General features: G+C 34.7%; 1 protein-coding gene across 4 annotated transcripts in view; it reads left to right on the top strand.

Annotated features, from left to right (window-relative positions):
* Window positions 1-20,149, top strand: part of LOC149561805 (beta-1,3-galactosyltransferase GALT1-like) — a 50,549-nt gene that overhangs the window by 28,479 nt on the left and 1,921 nt on the right. The gene's annotated exons all lie outside the window — the stretch shown is intronic.

Below are 20,149 nucleotides of genomic sequence, written 5' to 3'. Positions count from 1 at the left end.
ATCTAGTAATAAACTTTACACTGATACTATCCATAGTTGGGCAAAAGTTTGTGGAACACTGATTCACCCCCTCCCCCTTTCAGTATTCCCTATTTCGAACAATTGGTATTAGAGCTTACTTACTCATAAGAGGCCTAATAGCTTGAGTAAGATCTCTATGGATATGGATCAATTGCAAAAGAATCTTGAGGTAGCTCTTGAGGAACTTGATACAATTACAGAGGAAATAAATAAACTGAAGATCAAACTTAAAGATGCACAAGATTTTATTCATAAGATGAAAGAGCAGATTGAAACATCTAAATTGAAAAAGAAAGAGACACATGATTAGATCAAGGATTGTGAAGCGGTTTCACGGCTTAACAAGGAGAATGAAATTTTGAACCATGAATTTGGAATTACAAATTTAAAGATGAGCATGATGGAAGATGAAAAGAAATGTCGGTCAGATTTGAGATCTGAGAATACAGATCTGAAATCCAAACTAAACAAGGTGACATCTGAACTTGAGACTACAAAGTTACAATACACAAGACTTGAGAAGTACAACACTATTATTAAAGGAGTGATAAAACAAAGCAACATTTTGAGAAGTTATATTATAACACTGAGAAGCTTGATGAGCAGATTATGGCACAAAGACCCGTTGGAGACAAAACAAAGATTGGATATGTTGAAGGAGAATCATCTAAAGGATCTGAAGTTACCGAGGAACAAGATCTAGTGAACCAGCAATCTAATCAACAAGAAGATCTGAACCAAGAAGTACCTAATGAATTTGAACAATTTGAAGAAATAAAGAAACAATTCAATGGAAGATGCTTTACATGTAATCAACTTGGACACATGAAGAAGGAATGCACAGGTGTGTATATTAAACCCTTCTCTGGTTATTGTTATAATTGCTTTGCTTATGGACATAAGTCTAATGAATGTAGGAGACCTAGATTTAATAATAATAAAAAAAATGTATGGAAGTACTAACCCTGTAACTAGTAAACCATTGGGAGCAACAAATGTCATAAGAAATGGAGTTACGTGTTATAAGTGCAACAATTTTGGACATATTGCTAGAGATTTCAGACTACAGACTAATCAATTTGGACCAATATATGGAAACAAAGTTATAGCATATCAGATTTGCAACAATTTCGGACATACAACAAGATTTTCTAGAATGAACAACATGAAAATACTTAACATGAGATCAAAGAATAAGAATCCTAGAAGAAATGCGAACAACAATGCTAGAAGAAATGAAAATGTGAAAGGAAAGCAAGTTGAAAGTCTTAATAAAACTTTTGTTAGAGAAGGAACACCTGTAAGGACTAGGTATGGGTAGTAAAGACAAAAGATACATCGGGGAACAAGATGAAATCAATAATTGTAGTTGAAACCCCCATATCAACTAGTGCAATCATCTTTTCAAGGAAACAAGGGACAATGTACTTGAAAATTCACTAGACCCTTGAATGGTAACATAAAGTTTTGTGCACTTGAGGAAAGCATGGGAATGATGTTAAATTGCTGCAACTAAGAGCACACAAGGAAATATAATCATATGTGACAGCAAAAAAGAAATCTAGCCTAATGGACAGAGTATCAACGTTTTGGGTTTGCATTCTTGAACAATTAATGCAGATTCAATTTTGTAAGGATTTAAGGATTGAAATCAATTAGTTTGGACACCATTTGATCGATTGAATATTACAAGGAGTCAGCAAGAAGATTAAAAGGCGATTTGGAGCATTTCATAAGCAATTTGACCAGATTTTCGTCAAGCCCTAAACTTGTGATTTAAGAGGTATTTCCCATTTGCAAGGTTAATTTCTGAAGTGAATTTGACAGAAAATTTGTGGAAACGGATCCTTCATTGGTTTATGATATTCTAGAAAAACCAAGGTATAAGTTTAAGAGAAACCCCATTGCACCCTTGGAAGATGACCCTATCGGGGCATTTTCACAAGTACCAGATGAAGTATTGTTTATGGAAGACACTAGGGCATATATTCATTGCAAATTTGAGACTATGGAAGACTCAGATATCATGAGTGAATTTGATAATGTCTATAAAGAGGATAAGTTATTTAAGGATGAATTTAGGTACCTAGGACAACTTAAGGTTGCACAGTACATATTTTATCATGAATTTGATAATGATGAGTGGTCAAGAACCATCTTAAGCAAAGTGCACAATAAGATGTTTTGTTTGGGTGATAAACTTGTTGAGATTACAAGTGATTTAATTCATGAGGTCACAGGCTTAATTAATGAAGGCACAATTCCCATAAAGGAGAAGAATGTGAAAAAGATAGTACAACAAAATACAAAAACTAAATGGAATGGAAGAGGCATGATGCTGAGCTTAATTAAGCTGAATGATGTATGTAAGGTTTATAAGGAAGATTTTGGCTTATAAGATGAACTCTAGTTCTAGAAATGATGAGGTATCAACTGGATTTATCCATGCTGCATACAAGATGTGCATTGAATGAGTTAAAGTCAACTTTATGTGAGATTTTGAAACGACAACTATTTGAAAACCTTGATAGAATCAAGAAGAACAAATATGCTGGTTTCAGATTTGAGTCATTAACTGCATACATGTTTTTTCATATTGTGAAGAGTTTTCCAGAGATATCAGCAAGTGAATGGAGTTCAAGTAAATGCTCAATGGAATTGATAACACACTGGTTTAGTAAGCAACAAAGGGACAATGGCAAATTATATTACCTTGATGATGAAATCATTCCAGTCTATATTGAGGAAAAGAATGAGGATTCCTAAAACAGCGGTAGAGAAGTATAAGGAGGAGATATGCGTTATGGTAGAAATTGATAAAACTTGTATGGAAGCAGCCAAATCTAGAGCGATGTTTGTAGAACCACTTGAATATGAAGTCACTGAGAAAATAATTGATGGATATGCTGAAGAAATTCTTAAATCTGATCTAGATGATAAGAATGAAAGATGGGGAACTTTCAAAGAAAAGATGAGTGAAGTACAACAATTGAAGATCACCAAGGAGCTAGAAAGAAGTTGATAGTTTGATGAAGAATATCATGAAAGACTCAGATATGACTAAAGCAGAATTTGCTGCATCAATACAGACGGCCTTAGAAATGAAGGCAAATGGGAAAAGCAATGTCCTACTAGTTCAACCTTTGTCTATGGAAGCTTCACCAAGCACCCCAGCAGCAGATATTACACCATTAGTTGTATCCACACCCCCAACACCTTCAGCTATAGTAGATAAGCCTACATCAGAGGAAGAAGTCAATATTGTAAATATTCAGTCTGCACCGATTATGTCTACAAGGAGGCATACAAGGTCTTCGCTAGCAGTTGCACAAGCACCATCAATTCAAGTCAAACAAGAGGAAGGAAAGGAAACACCTAAAAGATCAAACTGAATTAAGGAAATGGCAACTGGACCTGGACCAAGAAAGAAGCCGAGGATGATAGCTACGTATGTTGGGAAGAAGAATAAGACACAAGAAGAGGAAGAGGTACTAGCTAAGAAGATGAGAGGTCAAATCTTTCCACCTCAGGACAAGTCACAATAAGAACAGAGCATGGTAAAAAGAGAAAAAGTTGGAAGCTTGAGATAGGCAAGATGAATCAAATGATTATTAATGAAGGCAGCTTAACACAACTAAACAAATACTATGAATTATATGATCCTATGCAGAAGAGACAAATAGAAAACACAATGGTCAAGTATATGATAGATTTCAAACAACAATTTTTACATATTCATGGAAATATAGTAGAAGAACTTTATGAGAGATTGAAAGCAAAGAAGAAGAGAGCAAATGAAGAGGACAAAAGGATGAGAGAAAATGCTATACAAAAACTTCGCATAGTAGAAAATTAAAGTAAATTTCAAGATATTTTGAAGAGATTGAAGCCACTATTGAGGAAAAAGACAAGGGCCATTCAGATAATGGGAGGTCTCTATGAAGAAGTAATTAAAGAAACATAAGAAATGTGATAAAAGTAATGAATGAGCCTACTACAGCAGTAGATCAACCACAAGACAACATTGTGATGGAAACAAAGGATAACACTATCTCTGGAGAACAATTAAATGATACTACTTTTGATCCACTAGATCAACAAAATGATAACATGGTAATAGGAGGAGCTAGAATCACAATCTATACTAGCGAGCACCCATTTGCAAGTACTACAATAAATCCATTTGTAAACCAATAAGATTTCAATGTTGGCAATTTGGTTCTTGATAATATTGTAGATTACCCCAGCACAGATGATGAAGGTCATGAAAAAAGTCATCAGCACTCAACTATTGTGCACAACCAAGAATCACCCAAAGATATATCTTTAGCACCCAAATTTGTGAGTGCAAACTTTGATTATCAAGCACATTGGCAGAATATTGTGCAAGAAGTTACCACAACAACAATCTCATGAACACAAGGTGTAAATAGAGAAGAAGAAAAGGCATTAGGTCAGATTGAGGATAGAGGAAAGGAAAGCATGGAGCCACAAAGAAAGCAAGCTAAGGATGAACTTGAGCAAGGAGGCACACATGAAACTTAAATTCAGATATAGTGACACCCACCAAGGAAGTTGGTAAGGACACTTCTAGTTCATATATTGAAACATTGATTGAGAGCTTGGCAGGAAATGTTGCTAACAAATCTATTGAAGGAATGAGCCTTGAAGAATTCATACAGTTATTTGAATTTTCAATCAAGAAGATAGTAGAAAAATCTGGTAAGTTGAGCAAGAATGCTTAAAGGCTATTGGAATTATCTATTGAAAAATTGCAAAGAACATTACCTTCTACTGTATAGATAAAAGAACAAAATTTTGAAAAGAGAGCAAAAAAGGTTATGGAAGCCTTTGACAACCATTTTGCTACACTTGAGGAGACAACAAACCTAAGGGCAAAGACAATACATGATGCTGATTTTTTTAACATAGTATGTGGAAACATAGGAATCGACCTTACAACATTGGATTTATGTATCAAGGAATTAAAAAAGTGTTCCAACTGTGCTATTGCACACAAGTATTCCTAAGATATCTCTAAAGACATTAGAGATAAAGTAGTTGAGTTGGAGAAAGTTGTGGATGAGTTAAAGAATCCAACAACAGATATTCTTGAAATTGAATAGAAAATCGGTCAGATTAATGACGAGTTGAGGACTCTTGAGTAGAATAGGGAAAGAATCCTAAAAAGATTCTCATCATTAAGAGAACATCTAACCTTGAAGATTGATATTGTCAAAAGGCATTTGGATACCTACTTAGAAGCAAAGGAATCATATGCCAAATTTGGTTATCCAGACCTAGTTGCAACAAAGGTTGCATTCTATGGACTTTGTGCACTTACCGGCATAGCAAATGCAGTCAAGGACAATTGGGAGAAAGAGTTATCTAGTCTAAAAAAGAACTTTGCATATTGCATTACACTTCTTTCCACCCATCTAGCATGATGAATATATCAAGGTAGAGTAACAAATTTTGACATGTATATATCGTTTTAACTTACCTTTGTCATTGATGTCAAAGGGGTAGTGTTAGTATAATAAAAATTTGAAAAAGATAGCATGCATAAAATATAGCAATGTAAAGGGAGATAGAGTATAGTCTAAGGGGGAGTATATGCATAAAAGATGGTAAATGATTGCAAATAATCGACATTTTGAAATTTGAATGGCCATGTAAAATACTTAAAGAGATTTTGAAAATTTGATATTTAGCGATTTTTTTCTCATATGTTGCCATCAATGCCAAAGGGGGAGATTGTTGACAATTTGGCTAAGATGATGTTTCGTGGTTGTCATTTATGGCAACATAGTGTATTTTGAGAGTAAAAGATAAGTTTGGCATGTAAAGACTTAGTAAATTGTCTTAGTACATATCAGCAAAACAATGTACACTCAACTTATTTTGTTTAGCGCAGTTCACTAGAGGCACTTAAAACTTATGTGCACGTAGAGGAAGGTAGAACATAGTGTACACAACCCGTGGGTAAAAGTGCTTAAGATTTTGTTATGTACAGAAGGAGTTATTGCAGATTTACCAAGTACGGATTACCAAGACAGAACAATGTTAAAGGCAGAATAGTGGTTTTTGGTTTACCAAAACAATTACTTGACAATGTTGGGATGACATCCTAGATGTTAACCCTCACGTGGAAAAAGATAATTCAAAATATTTAGCAAAGTATCAAGTAGGAAGTCCGTCTAAACAAAGTTTTTAGTATAAAGTCCGAACATTTTGGTTGAGCAAAGTATTGTATTGTATTGTAATGATATAATGTTTAAATGCACACTTTATATGATTGGTATAAATGCGAAATTGATGCTAGCACAGAGCAAAACTTTTGTATGATCAGTTTTGAAGAAAGAGCTACAGAGGCAGATCAAATATTGAAGATATCAACATTGTATAAAGGTTTTTTGTAGCTATCTCTATTGATAGCATTGTAAATGTTATATGCATGTATGAGCAATGGGCTCTTCTTGCATTCTTTTGTATTGTAATACCAACTCCTAACAGAGTTAAAACTTCTAACAAGGCCTAGTCCTCTAACAAGGATAGATACACTATGCGGATGTAATAGACTTCTAACAGGGCCAATAGCATTCTCAAGATACTTTTCATTAATGGATCATTTTGTGGGTGCCATCCCTACCAGGGTTTTCCCTTGGCTAAGGTTTCCCTAGTTCACAAATAATTATGTTATGAGTTACATTCCGTTATGTTTATATTTTCTTTTCAATTTGATCATCTATGCAAGTTTAAAGATTGCTAATAATATCCGTAGTTGGGCAAAAGTTTGTGGAACACTGATTCAACCCTACCTCTTAGTAACCCCTATTTCTAACAATGGTACCTTAGATAAATACAAGGCCATAGTAGTTGCTCGAGGGTTCATACAATGGGAGGGCATTGATTATGAGGAGACTTTCACTGCTGCTGCCAAGATGAGTACATTTCGTCTTCTTGCCATTGCAACTCAATTTGGATGGAAAGACTATCAAATGGATGTTAAGAGTGCCTTCCTCAACGGTGAGTTGTAAAAAGTGTACATGATGCAACCTCCTGGTTTCAAGGTTGTTGATAAAGACCACCAAGTATGTCAACTCAAGAAAACACTCTATGGACTCAAACAAGCCCCTTGAGTGTGGTACTTCAAGATTGATTAGTACTTGGTTGCTCATGATTTTCAATGTAACCATTCTGAATCTAAGTTGTATGTCAAATGCTTTGGTGATGATATTCTCTTTCTTGTTGTCTATGTGGATGACTTGATCATTATTGGCAGTTCAACACATTTGATTGCAAAAATCAAACAAGACCTATGCAAGGATTTTGATATGACAGACTTGGGGCTTCTCCATTATTGTTAGGTGTTGACGTTTGACAAACTGATGGTAGCATCTTTATTTCCTAGTTTTGAGTATGACACAAACTTGCTTGACATGTATTGTATGCAAGATTGTAAACCTATTTTCACACCTATGGAGAAAGGATTGAAGTTGTCAGCTAGTTTGCTTCTCCTCCTATTGATGAAACCACTTATAAACAACTAGTGGATAGTTTCATCTATCTCACTTCCACTAGGCTTGATCTCAATCTTGCAATAAGCTAAATTTCATGCTTCATGATAGCCCCCAAGGCTGATAATTCGGTAGTAGCAAAGCATGTGTTGCATCATGTGAAGGGCATCTCTGATTATGGACTTATTTACACCAAGAGTCACAGTTCTAGACTTGGTTCACAGATTCAGATTGGGAAGTTTTGGTTGATGATAAGACATCAACTTCTGGTTACATGTTTAGTTTGGGATTTGGTGCAGTCACTTGGACTAGTAAGAAGCAAGATAGTCTTACTCTCCTCTAGAGAAGCAAAGCATCAAGGAGCTCTTAAGGCAACTTACGAGGCAATTTGGCTTCTACAGATGCTTGTGGATATGCATTTATCTCAAGTAGGTCCAACTCTCTTTAATAATCAGGGAGTTCTCAAACTAGCCAAGAACTCGATCCTCCATGAAAGGACCAAACATGTGGACATTCATTGTCATTACATTCCATGGTTGGTTGAAGACGAGGACAATTCACTTACAGTATGTTCCAACAATAGAGCAGACTACAAAAATTCTCACCAAGCCTCTTGGTCCAGATAAGTTTGTTAAAGTCAGGGGACAACTTGGTGTTGTGGACAGATTGGCCAGTAAGGGAGGGTATTAGAATCTTATTATATTATTACTTTATTGGTCATCTTTTGTATATAATGTAATTTAGATAGATAAGATCATTTCTACAATCTTCTTCAGTTTCTTATTAGAAACTTTCTAGTTTGTACATTTGTAAAATTCCTTATAATGATCTCTTTGATTATTTGTTAATACATCACATATTTTGCCAATTACTTAGCGTAGCATGTCCGAGTATAGTTACTAGAAGACTAATTTAATATGTGAACTATCTTAAAATATAACTGTCAAATATTGAACTGATCTCTACCCATAGAAATGGATAATATGTTTCCACGAGGGTAAGTCCAAACTTGGTTGCAAGCTCTTCAAAAAGTTTGAGGTTAATCTAGGAGTTATTAAATAATTTAATGTGATTATCATTCATTTTCTTAGTCAACTGCTGTTGAGATTCAAGAGTCATTAAATGAATAAGTGATATTGCCGTTCTCTTAACAATTCTAGAACAATTGCAATTCCATGCTCCTTAACTTACTGGCAACTATTATGAAATTACCCTGTAATTATTTAATACTGTGGGATAACAAGGAGAAGCATTTTGAATTTAATCTCTAAAATGGTTCCAACACCTTCCATCTGCCATCTCTGATTGTTTCGTAATATTTAAACTTGTTTTCTTCGGTTGGTTTAGCCATGGTAGTTGGTAGTTTGAAAACAAGTGACTGTTCTGAAAGCAGCGGGAGCTTAATAATTGTTTAAGAAAGAATACAACATTATTGCTTTTTATACATGCACTGTTCTTGCCAAGAACATTTTTTCCAAATTTAGTCACAAACGTTTAGACATTATACTAGTCATAATTGTTTTCAGGATAATTTACATGGTAAGGTGGTTGAAGAATTACATATGCCTGTGAGAGAGGTGTACAAGTCCGTACTAAGAAGAACGAGAAAGTGTCTCCTTGCAGCTATTGGCACTGCTCAAGCCACTATAGCACCAGATTTTCTACTTCCTTGATAAGTTCTGAGAATTTCCCTTCAGTTCTGGTCGCTGTTTACTGAAGGAGTGTGATATGTATCCTTCAATACCTTCCACATTTTGGAAGAAGATGAAGTCGCTTTTTTACAAGATACTTGTTTTTTGTTTTACTCTCATGAAACACTAAGCCTTATTTTTTTCCTATGTTGTGTTCTTTGTATACTATGAATGCCTTGTTTTATATAGAAAACTACTGTTTTCATAAACAACAAATTACATTTCAATTAAATTCATTTCCATTTGGTTCCAATTTTCTTATGTTTCACTGAGTTTCAATTCCACTAAGACTGAGATGAACTAAACCATAATTACATGACACAGTTGACAATTCCTCTTGATCCTTATCTATGTCGGTCTATAATCGTGCCACTACCTATTGTGGCTTATGGAGTATAAAACCATCACATAACTTAAGTTTTCTTGAAATAAGGAGAGTTTCATATGAGATCAAATATCATTGAGATTCATTTCATTGTGCCACATAAGCCTTGACACGTCTGGAAAGAGATATTTCCCAAATGAATTCCAAGATTCATTCCTCTGATACTCCTCACCACCTATGCTATGTCTTGGCCCAATTACAATAATCTGTCCTCCGCATAAATGAATTTCCCCATTATATATATATATATAAGAGTGCATATTTATATGTATTAAAATATCACACACACACACGGATATGTGTGTGTGTGTATATATATATATATATATGTATGTATGTATATATGTATATATATGTAAATATGTACAATCATGTACATATTTACATATATATGATTGTACATATTTACACACACACACACACACACACACATATATCATGATTGTACATATTTACATATAAATACATAGTTGTATATATACTTTTATTCTACACATGTAGATAAATAAATATTTGGTAAAAGTATACCATTATATGTTTTACAAATAATAACATTAAGGTTGTCACTTAAAGCACTGAGTTTTATGGATAATGGATCAACAGAGGTTTAAGTCTAAAGTGAATGGTTTTAGCCAAACTGGATTACTATCAATACGACTGAGTGACATCACAGGACCAACTAGGATCCGAGTCAAGGCCTATACCCCATAGGTTTGCACTAACTTGGACCTAGTCAGTACTTACTAGTTTTGGAGCTCAGGTAGCTTGAGTTCATGACCATGTCTGAATACCCCTTTCCCATTGATACTTTCTCCCCACCTTTAGCAGTTCCTGCAACTGCTTTGTCAATAAAGGTAGTCTGTCTGTAATTACTGTCATTTCAACATTATATACATGCAATAGTCAAATTTCATAATTCAAGATAAGAACGTAAATTATTATACCATTCCTCTAACAATATCCAAACCACTGTTCCATGATAAACAGGAAATGAAAACCAGGTATACATCTAGGGTATCCATTTAATCAAAACCACTGTTTATGAAAACTAGACATACATATAGGGTATCAATTAAGAAAAACCATTATTTATGAAAACGAGATATACATCTAGGGCATTGTTGATGGGAGTTTTGTTCCACTTCAACATGCAAAATCAAATACCCAAAGTTTCAAGGTGAAACACTAGGTGCTCAACCCTCTCTTGAATAAGGTCACTTCTTATGCTAAGCTTGCAAAGTAAGATCATGAAATAACTTCAAGGTTCCTTCAATTGTGGATACTCACACAGTGAAATCATGTGATTTGTTGGGACCACTAAGAAGACTTTATTCATTCAAGGGATATCAACTACTTTAACTTCAATCACTTCTAACCAAATAAAATAAAAAGGAGAAAGGGTTTAGGAATTCTATCTAACTCCAAGAATGTAAGGTAATGGTGATGATGGGGAGAACTTCTAACTAGTTGTTGCTTCTCCATGTCAACTAGACATAGGAGGGTGCCATCTTCTAAAGATGCAAGAATGATTTTCACATTGTCAATATTCATTCAAATACCGATGAAGGCACAATCTAAATGAACATTTGCAATAGAAGTTAAACACTTGCATTTAGGCCCAACTTAACCTTGAAGTATTGCAATCAATAGGTAGCAAAAGGTGTAGACTCTTGCTCCACCATTAATCACCATCCAACAATATCTTTCATTCATCTACTTCTACTTTTATTTAACATGAAATAAAATCTTAATCTAAGTGAGAGATGTAAAGAACCATGTAATACTCCAAATTATTTATATCCATCATGCAATCACGACAATGAATAGAGAACAATTTTGTTTGAACTTTGGCAATACTTCTCCAACATAAATCCCTTTATAAATAATGTGAGCAAGCCTTACACAGGGGCTCAATTACAATGAATGAGCAAGATTACTTTGAAATCAAGGGCCAAGATTAATCGACATAACTAATTAGGGTTTTATATAACCATAGTTACAAATATCAAATGTCTATCCAATTAGAATTAAGCCTCACCATGTTCACCAATTATAAAAGTACATTGTCTTCAAGTGCCAATGAGAAAATAGATCAGGCATAATCACTAGATAAGATGCAGTAACAAATGAGCCAATGAGAGAATTACAATATTTTGTAGGTCAATGAGGAGAGTGGTTAGGTATAAGCTTGTAGAAGAAGCTGACATTTAATGGACCAATAAGATGATGCCACTTGTATTTACACCAAGTTATCCATGAGAATATTCTTTTCTTTATCCTTTTCCTCTCTTGGCAGATTCCATTAATCTAGACATAATATGGTGAACTAATTCCATTGGGACACTTGGCACATGCTCATTAGTTGAAGAAATGACTACCACTTCAGCATGCTCACCCTATAGACTTGATAAACACCCCCCCTTGACAATAGGAGATTACTATTGAGTTCTCAATGGTGATGGCTCATATTCTATACTAGTTTTATCTTCATGTATTATCTTCATCTTGTTCACTTTTTGGATATCGTCTATTTGAATGGTTCTTGTCTTGAATCTTGCCCTTATGTGGTAACTTGAAATCTTGATGATGTCCTTGTACTTGTAGAAAAGATGTAGGTGTGGCACATCATTGGACCATCCGTTGAAATTGGATTTCTGAAGGAAATGAAAGTTTGATAAGCTTCTTGATTTTCTTATAGCCTTAATCATTATGTGACATTTGCCCTTTGAGTTCTACTTTGATAGCTTTCCCTCGAACTTGGATTTGTATTTGCATCTTAACTTGATCTTCAATTTGAGCCTTGCCTTTCAATGCTCATCCTCCTTTTAACTTTGCAAAACAACATTATGTTGTCAAATTTTTGCATTTCACATCCCAAACCACATGAATTAATGCTTAGGGAATCAAATATTTCATGAAAGATATTCAATGAGCACAAATTCAAAATACAAAACTTTTACCTTTAAGGTCTGATTTCACTTGAATAAATGAAGACTTTAAACTTAAATAATTTAGTCATAACTAGTCTACATTTATAAATTTTGAATTTAGATTTTTCTTTGTTAATTTCCAAGTGTTATGCCTTGGATTGGCCTAGATCCCTTCGTTGCATCAAGTAGGACTTCAAATGTTTGCAATTTTTCTTACAAATTCCATTTGAGAATGAAGACCATTCCTTCGATTGAATTTGACATGCAATTAGCATGGCAGGAACTGTCTATCTCTTGGGCTCCTATAATTTTTTTTTCCTACAATTTTTGGGTTCCTACTATTTTGGCTTTCTACAATTTTTGGATTTGGACCAATACTTAAACAATTTTGACCTCCTTTTATATGGCCAACAAAACCCCAAGAGATATGACCATCAATCTAGGTTGACTTACTTAGAGATGAAAATAAATAAATCTTAATCAATTTATCAATTAATATCACCTTTTATTAATAAAATTGTAGCTCCATCATATAAAAGCTGCACCCCATGCACACCACCATTCCTTAACCTGCAAGGCAAACCACCACTTGTAAATAATTGTGAAACTTAAACAACAATTTCAACATGTCGAGTTATTAAGACTTCAAAAGTCATCACAAACTTGTTGTTTTTTAAATTCATCTCTTGAAAAGTGATGAAACTAATGAATATGAAATCAAATCTACAATTCAGTTTTTTCTCAAAATTATTTCAACTGACTTTATTTAAATCCAAACTTCCCATTTTAATTTCCTACAACAAAATTTAATTGGGTAATGTCGATTGAAATCTCATATGTTATTTTTCTTATTTAAAATCGATGCTAATTATGTAAATTTGATGACTTCTTGAATAAGTCAATTTGAATTGGCTCTCCTTTGGTTGAAATTGATTGATAACCTTGGTATTATTCATTCAATGCTCCTTTACAACTTCAAGTTGATTGGAAAAGATTTAATCCATTGCTTTTTATGATTAATTTTCCCATTAATTTCAACCATTCATTTGTTAAAATCGATGCCATTTGGATAAATTCAATGCTACAATGCATGAATTAATAAATTCATATTTAAAATCAATCCATATATTGCAAAATCTAGGTAAACTTAATCTCCTCTCAATCTAAAACTTATTTTAATTTTTCAAAATCAAGATAATTTTAATTTCATCTAAATTTGAAATCCATTTTCATTTTTGTAGAATTGAGGCAGATTGGGTCTTATCTTAATTTGAAATTAATTTCCCTTCCTAATTAATGTCATTAAAGATGATCTCCCCTTGTTAATATTATTAAATATTTAATCCAAAGCTTATTAAATATTTTTAATCCAAAACTCAATGCAATGTTTAATTACATTAAAAGATTATCTTCTAAGGGAAAATTCAAATTCAGTCTCCATGCTCAAATTGATCTCTTTGGTTAATTCATTTCACTGCCGCACGGGGAGGTGGAATCCGCTCCTCTATGTGGAAAATCATCAAAACAGTTGGTTGAATCCACCTTTCTATTTGTCAACACAAAGAGGAAAATTTAATTTTAATTTTGTCAATAAGTTTCTCTTTTACTTCCTTTCAAAGGCGATTTACTTAGGCAAATCTTTATATTTTTTGCTCTAATTTTGTTTACTTCCTCATTTCCTATGAGGAAACTTGCAAGAAAATATAACCGTTTCCACATAACCCATAAATTAATAGATATGAAATAAATATGCAATTAAAATCCACATGCAGAGAATAGACAACATACCCACAAAAAATGTGACACAAGATATACCTTGGGAAACCCTCATTGAGGGAAAAAACCCAGAAGCTAAAAGCATCCATCACCATGTATTATTCAGCAAAAACACCATTGTAATATAACCATGGAAGCCTTCAAAGCCATAGCCACAACCAAACAATCCATGTAAACAAACATCTATCCACACATCCCATGCCATGCTTCCAACCTTCACAAATGTTCCCTTGGCTAACCTGTCAAGCCTTGTTTTGCTCAACTTTCTTTTTTGCATTTTGCCCTTTTGTCTTTTTTCTACAACTACCTTTGTGGCTTTTTATATAGTAGCAAGTCGCACAAAATCACCAAGTGGTATTGCATAAACCATGTGCTACCTAACCCATTGACCCCGCATTTAATATTGGACGATATTAAATAATTACATCAAATATTATTACAATGTTACAATAAAATTCATCAAGTATATCCCATTCGTATCTTTACATATTGCACATTGATCTAGGTGGCCCTAGGTGTAACATTACATAATAAAATAAAATAATAAAATATAACAATATTATGCAATGTGTGCAAACACCCATTATCTCAACATTTCCAGACTTTGCCAAATTTTACAGTTTTTTTCAGTGTGACACTAGCATTGGGGTGTGTTGGGATGGTGGGATGTCGGGACGAGTTTCAAGGATGGGAGGACAATGGGCCTTGATTCCGGGATGGTGGGGGGACGACCATGGGAGAGTGGCGAGGGGACATAGGCAGGGAGGGGTGTTGTATACTATACATATGGAACTTGAAATGCTAATAATGCAATGATGTTTTAGTATAACATACCAAATTCAAATACTTGAACATATCAAAACTGTGACATGAACTAGAACCATTGAACATTCAACATAGTAACATAGTACATACCCAATAGTAGCATTCAAAAATCAAAATTCAAATAGAAATTCAAGTACTCATCCCAGTGGCGGTGTGGTTGCGGAATGGTAGAGGTGAGGGGACTCAGGTACTCATGTGCCCAGTGCGGGGATGTCTTCGGAACAGGTACTTTGGAGTTTGGGAGGGGGTGCAAGTCCTTGTGTTTTTACAATTTTTTTCCCCTATTTCACAGTTGTTCAAATTTCATCAGTTTTTCCCAAATTTTGGCACAGCCGAATTTTGCCATTTTCCCCAAAGTTTTGCACTTCGGCCTTTGGCAAGACCTACCAGCAAAAAGGTGTCCCCATTTGCAATGGTTCAATGGTGTGAAAAGCTCACAAGCAGCATAAATTTAAGCAAAAACACCTAAGGTTTTAGTAGTCAAGAGGGATGTGAGAAGACTTGGCAAGTGTTGAGGAGCAAGCCTGGGCATACCTCGAGGCAAGTAGATATGGCTGAGTCCAGTAACCGAGACTCGGGCAAATAATCGGCCTTCGGATTGCAACTGTAGAAAACCCTAAAAATCAACTGCAAATCAGCAATCCTTTGTAAATCACGACCAAAAGAGACTTTGAAATTCTGAAGGTAACTGTAAAACTGTGGAAGTCAAGCAAACATAACTGTTCTTCATGTTCCTTATCTTGTTTGTCCTAGTGTAATTTAGTGCAAACCTTGTACCCTAATTTGACTGTAGTCCATGATTGCATTTATGTAGTGAGTAAATATTTCAGCTGTGGCATTACAAAGCCAACTGACAGATCAAGAGCATTGCACATTGACGTTTTTGTTATAGATCATTGGCATCATTCAATACACATCAGCATTTCAGTGAGAGATAAAATACCTCTACAATGCAATAAATTCTCTCTTAATTGGCATTTTGGTGAGATATAAAAATAGCTCTACAGTGCAATAAATTCACTTACAATTTAATGTAGCTTTATGGAAAAATAAATCAACTATGGTGAAAGAAGAGTTGAAAGAAAAGCTATTTAGAGGGGACCTTACCTATTAAACTGTAAAGTTATTAAAACTTAAAATGCATATTAATGTCTACAAATGAAAATTTGACATATAACACTTAATACACTTTTTAAACTAAAAAATAAAAATACAACCTACCCAAATAATGAATAATGGCTCTTTAACAGTAAAATTAAAAGCTCAATACAAATAGTGTACTATTGAATCATAGCTGAAACAATTTAAATAATATAAAATAATTTTCAAACTAAAAAATAAATTTATGTGTCTATGTATGTATGTGGCTTATACCTTATTTGATGTGAACCAGAAGTGCTCTACTCAACTTGATCTTGCTTGAATTGTGATCCAAGAGTGGCTCTTCTTCACAGTTGCATAAAATAAAGTAAAATAAAATAGCTAAACAAAATAAAATATTTTAAGACTGATATCTTTAGGTGTTTTCTAGATACATGCATTTAAGATATATATACTAGTCCATAACTTCTTGGGAAGACCATGAGTGGCTTTCTAGATTTGGTGAAAGACAACAAATCACAACATTCTTCTAAGGATTTGAAGCTCAAAATCAGCATTGGTTTTAGTGCTGCCCAATTCGCAACCAACTTTTGAGGTAGAGATGGATGCAAGTGACTATGCCATGGGAGTGGTGATTTTCCAGGCAGATAGGCCAGTTTGCTATCATTTTGAAATGTTCAAGGAGCCAATGTTGAATTGTAATGTTTCTTAAAAGGAGTTCTACACTATAGTTTCAGTGGGTTAAGAAATGAAAACATTGCTGTCATGGAAAAGAGACTGGTCAGTACCAATCACAAGCCCTATCAATAGCGACAAATGCAAAGAAAGTTGCAGCATTACTATATTTAATATTTATATCAGAATCCAACTGTGATTTTTGAGTTCATAAATATCCTAATTTGACATATGCTGAAAAATACCCCCTGTTAAAGCTGCAGCTGTCAAGACACTACAAGTCGATAAGATTCTTTCAACAATTTAATGTATCTGTCAAACACAAGCATGGTGTCATGAACAAGGTGGTAGAAATGTTCTCTAGGCCAGCTTGCTTGTGTAAATTAACCTGACATGAGAGGGCGTGGGAGAGAGTCTCCATGGACTTTGTTGTGGGCCTTTTGAGAGCCAAGCATGTGAATGATTACATTTTTGTGGTTGTGGACTGTTTTAGTAAGACATGTGTACCAACCATTTGCAAGAAGACTCTGTTTGGGTGTGACGTGGTAGAGGTTTTCTTCAAAGATTTGTGGATTTGTGTTGGCATGCTGAAGCATCATCTATGAGAGGATGCTCTCTTTTTGAGCAAGCTTTTGTGTATGCTGTGGGCAAGAATGTGCACAAAACTTAAACGGTAACCACTTGACATCCTTGTGGGAAAACTGAGATTGTGAACGGAACATTGGTGCATCATGCAACTGTTTAGGGGCTATAATCTGCGGTATCCCAAGGGCTGTGATGATCATTTGGTATACATTTAGCATTTATATAATAGGGTCATTCATTCCTTAGCTAATCTTTCTCCTTTCGAAGTGTGTTTTGGTTATGTGCCATCTATCCTGCTTGATGTTTGCTTTGGTTAGTCAAGGGGCTGGGAAAAGAGAACTTGGAGTTAGAAAAAGCTAATAAATTCATTTTGAAGGTACGACAAATATGCCTCTGGGCTCAATAGAGACTAGGAGAGTTACAGCTTGAATTCAATGAAGGCATGATTGGCAGATGGTGGAACATAGATTCATTTGGTGATAAGAGTGTGGTCTACTCAGGCAAAAAGAGTCAATAATGGTATTCACACAAGCTTAGGACATTGAGGTATGGTCCATTTGAGATCATAGGATAGTTGCTTTAGGTTAGAGTTTAGAATGATTTCTGTTTTAATTTGCTTGATTGACAAGTTGCACTTGTTTGGCTATCTATGTTGTATGAAGAGCAAAAGTGTTTTGATTTCATTGGATGACTTTGGATTCAAAGAGATGGAGGAGCTGGAAAATGTCATCATCCTTGACAAGAAAGTAGGGCAGATTAGGTGTGGCGAGCATGACTTGTGGTTGATCAGATTGAAGGGGCAGTTGTCTAGTAAGGCCAAGTGGATGCCAATAGAAGATGCTGGGAAGAAGTTCCTTGGGCTTGATGAGGCCCTGGAGATTTTGGGAACCAAAAGCCCCTCGATTAGCAAGATATGATCTGAAAATCAGGTTATTTGCTTGGAGGGTTCAGGTCTTAGAGAAGTTGTCACCAGGTGTAAATGTTGTCAAACAACATGGAAACTGTTTTCATTGTCAAAGTGATTGGAAACCAGATGAATGACTGATTTCGAGTGGTTTAGAGTCAAGTAAATCAGCTTAGTTGCCAATTTGGGATATGAATCTGATTCGGGCACGTGAATCGGATCTGTGGATTCATGGTTTTTTTTCCCAATTAGGATTCGTGTGTACACACACACACACAAAAATAAAATAAAAAAAATGAGAGAAATATACATAATTTCATTTCATAGTATGAATCTATGATTCTAAATCATTTCATAGTATGATTCTGTTATGAATCTATGAATCAAAGCCATTATGATTATAAGAAAATAATAAAAAAGAAAAATCTGGATGAATCTGTGCACGAATTGAGTAACTAGGAGTAAATGTGGTACAAAACATCTATGCCAAACTTTGACAAGTTGCAGATGTCAGACCTGAGTGGAAAACCCTATTTGACAAGTTTGTTACTTTCTATAGAGGGTGAACTTGCAGTGAACATGTTAGGAAGGAGCGAACTCGACGTTGTCAAATTGGCAGACATACCTTGATTCAGACAGTGAACAGGATATGAAGGGTTTTGGAATTTAAAAAGCATTTTGAGCACTCTCTTCTTGTTTTTGGTGCCACCATGCCAGTGAAGGCTAAAGGGTTGTTTTAAGTGTTGTAAACATCACATTTGAGGTTTTGTAGAAACTCTCTTATTGCTCATGTTTGTAAGATTAATTGGAGATAACTAGGGTTTTTGTTGCTGTAGGGGCAAAGGGGAGGTGAAGAAGCTTGAATCAAGCTCAAGTATCTCCAATCAACCATGACAGTGTTGTAAACTTTCCATCTTGACACCTGATATCTCGCTGGGATGTTTGGATTTTCTTTGAAGTACAGACTGCTGGGTTAATTTGTCCACAAGATTTGTTAGTCAAGATGGGGCTTCAAAACGTTAGTTACAGATACTTTATGCAATCTTTGTGCGATACAGAACTTTTGATCATGTCTTTGAGAGAAGTTTGTTGCAAAGATCTGTGGGTATTATTTTAAAATTTAAGCTAGTTGGTGTTATAGATACTTAATGCAATCTTTGCATGGGATAGAACCTCTTTTTGATCATTTCTTTTGGGGATCTGCCAGCAGTTTTGGGCATGATTTCAAGCTAAATTCAATTATATTCACTGCCTCCTTACTTTAATAAGCATCGTCCCATGGGTATACTGGAATGTTAGGGGAAAACTACATATCTAAGGGTACTAGATTCATATAGAAGTCAAGTTTATGGCTACTTTTCTCAATGCCTTTTCTTACAGATTAGGGATGAGGATTTTAAGGACTTGTCTTTTCTTGTTAAATTCAAGTTTCCCTGTAAAGATGCTGTGCTGTTTCCTCTTTGAGGACGAGGCTTTTTATGGTGGTTTTCCCTGTAATCTGTTAAGTTTATACAACTTTACAAGTCTTTGTTGCCTGAAGCAATAATGCACATTTCTAAAAATATGCTTGTGCATGCAGTTTGAAGAATATAATAAATTTCTTATCCCTATATCTATGTATTCCTGTTCTTTTTCCCCCTGTTTTTTCATAATAATACATTTCTGATTCAGTGTATAAAATTTTCATAACATTTTAAATTTCTTTTCCATACGGTTATATATGCACTATCTTTTTA

Source organism: Cupressus sempervirens, chromosome 4, assembly GCF_028749045.1.
Source record: "Cupressus sempervirens isolate cs-2001-9-10 chromosome 4, ASM2874904v1, whole genome shotgun sequence".
NCBI classification, from domain to species: Eukaryota; Viridiplantae; Streptophyta; class Pinopsida; order Cupressales; family Cupressaceae; genus Cupressus; species Cupressus sempervirens.
Note: the sequence above shows the minus strand (reverse complement) of the source record. Positions and strands in the feature narration are given on the sequence as shown.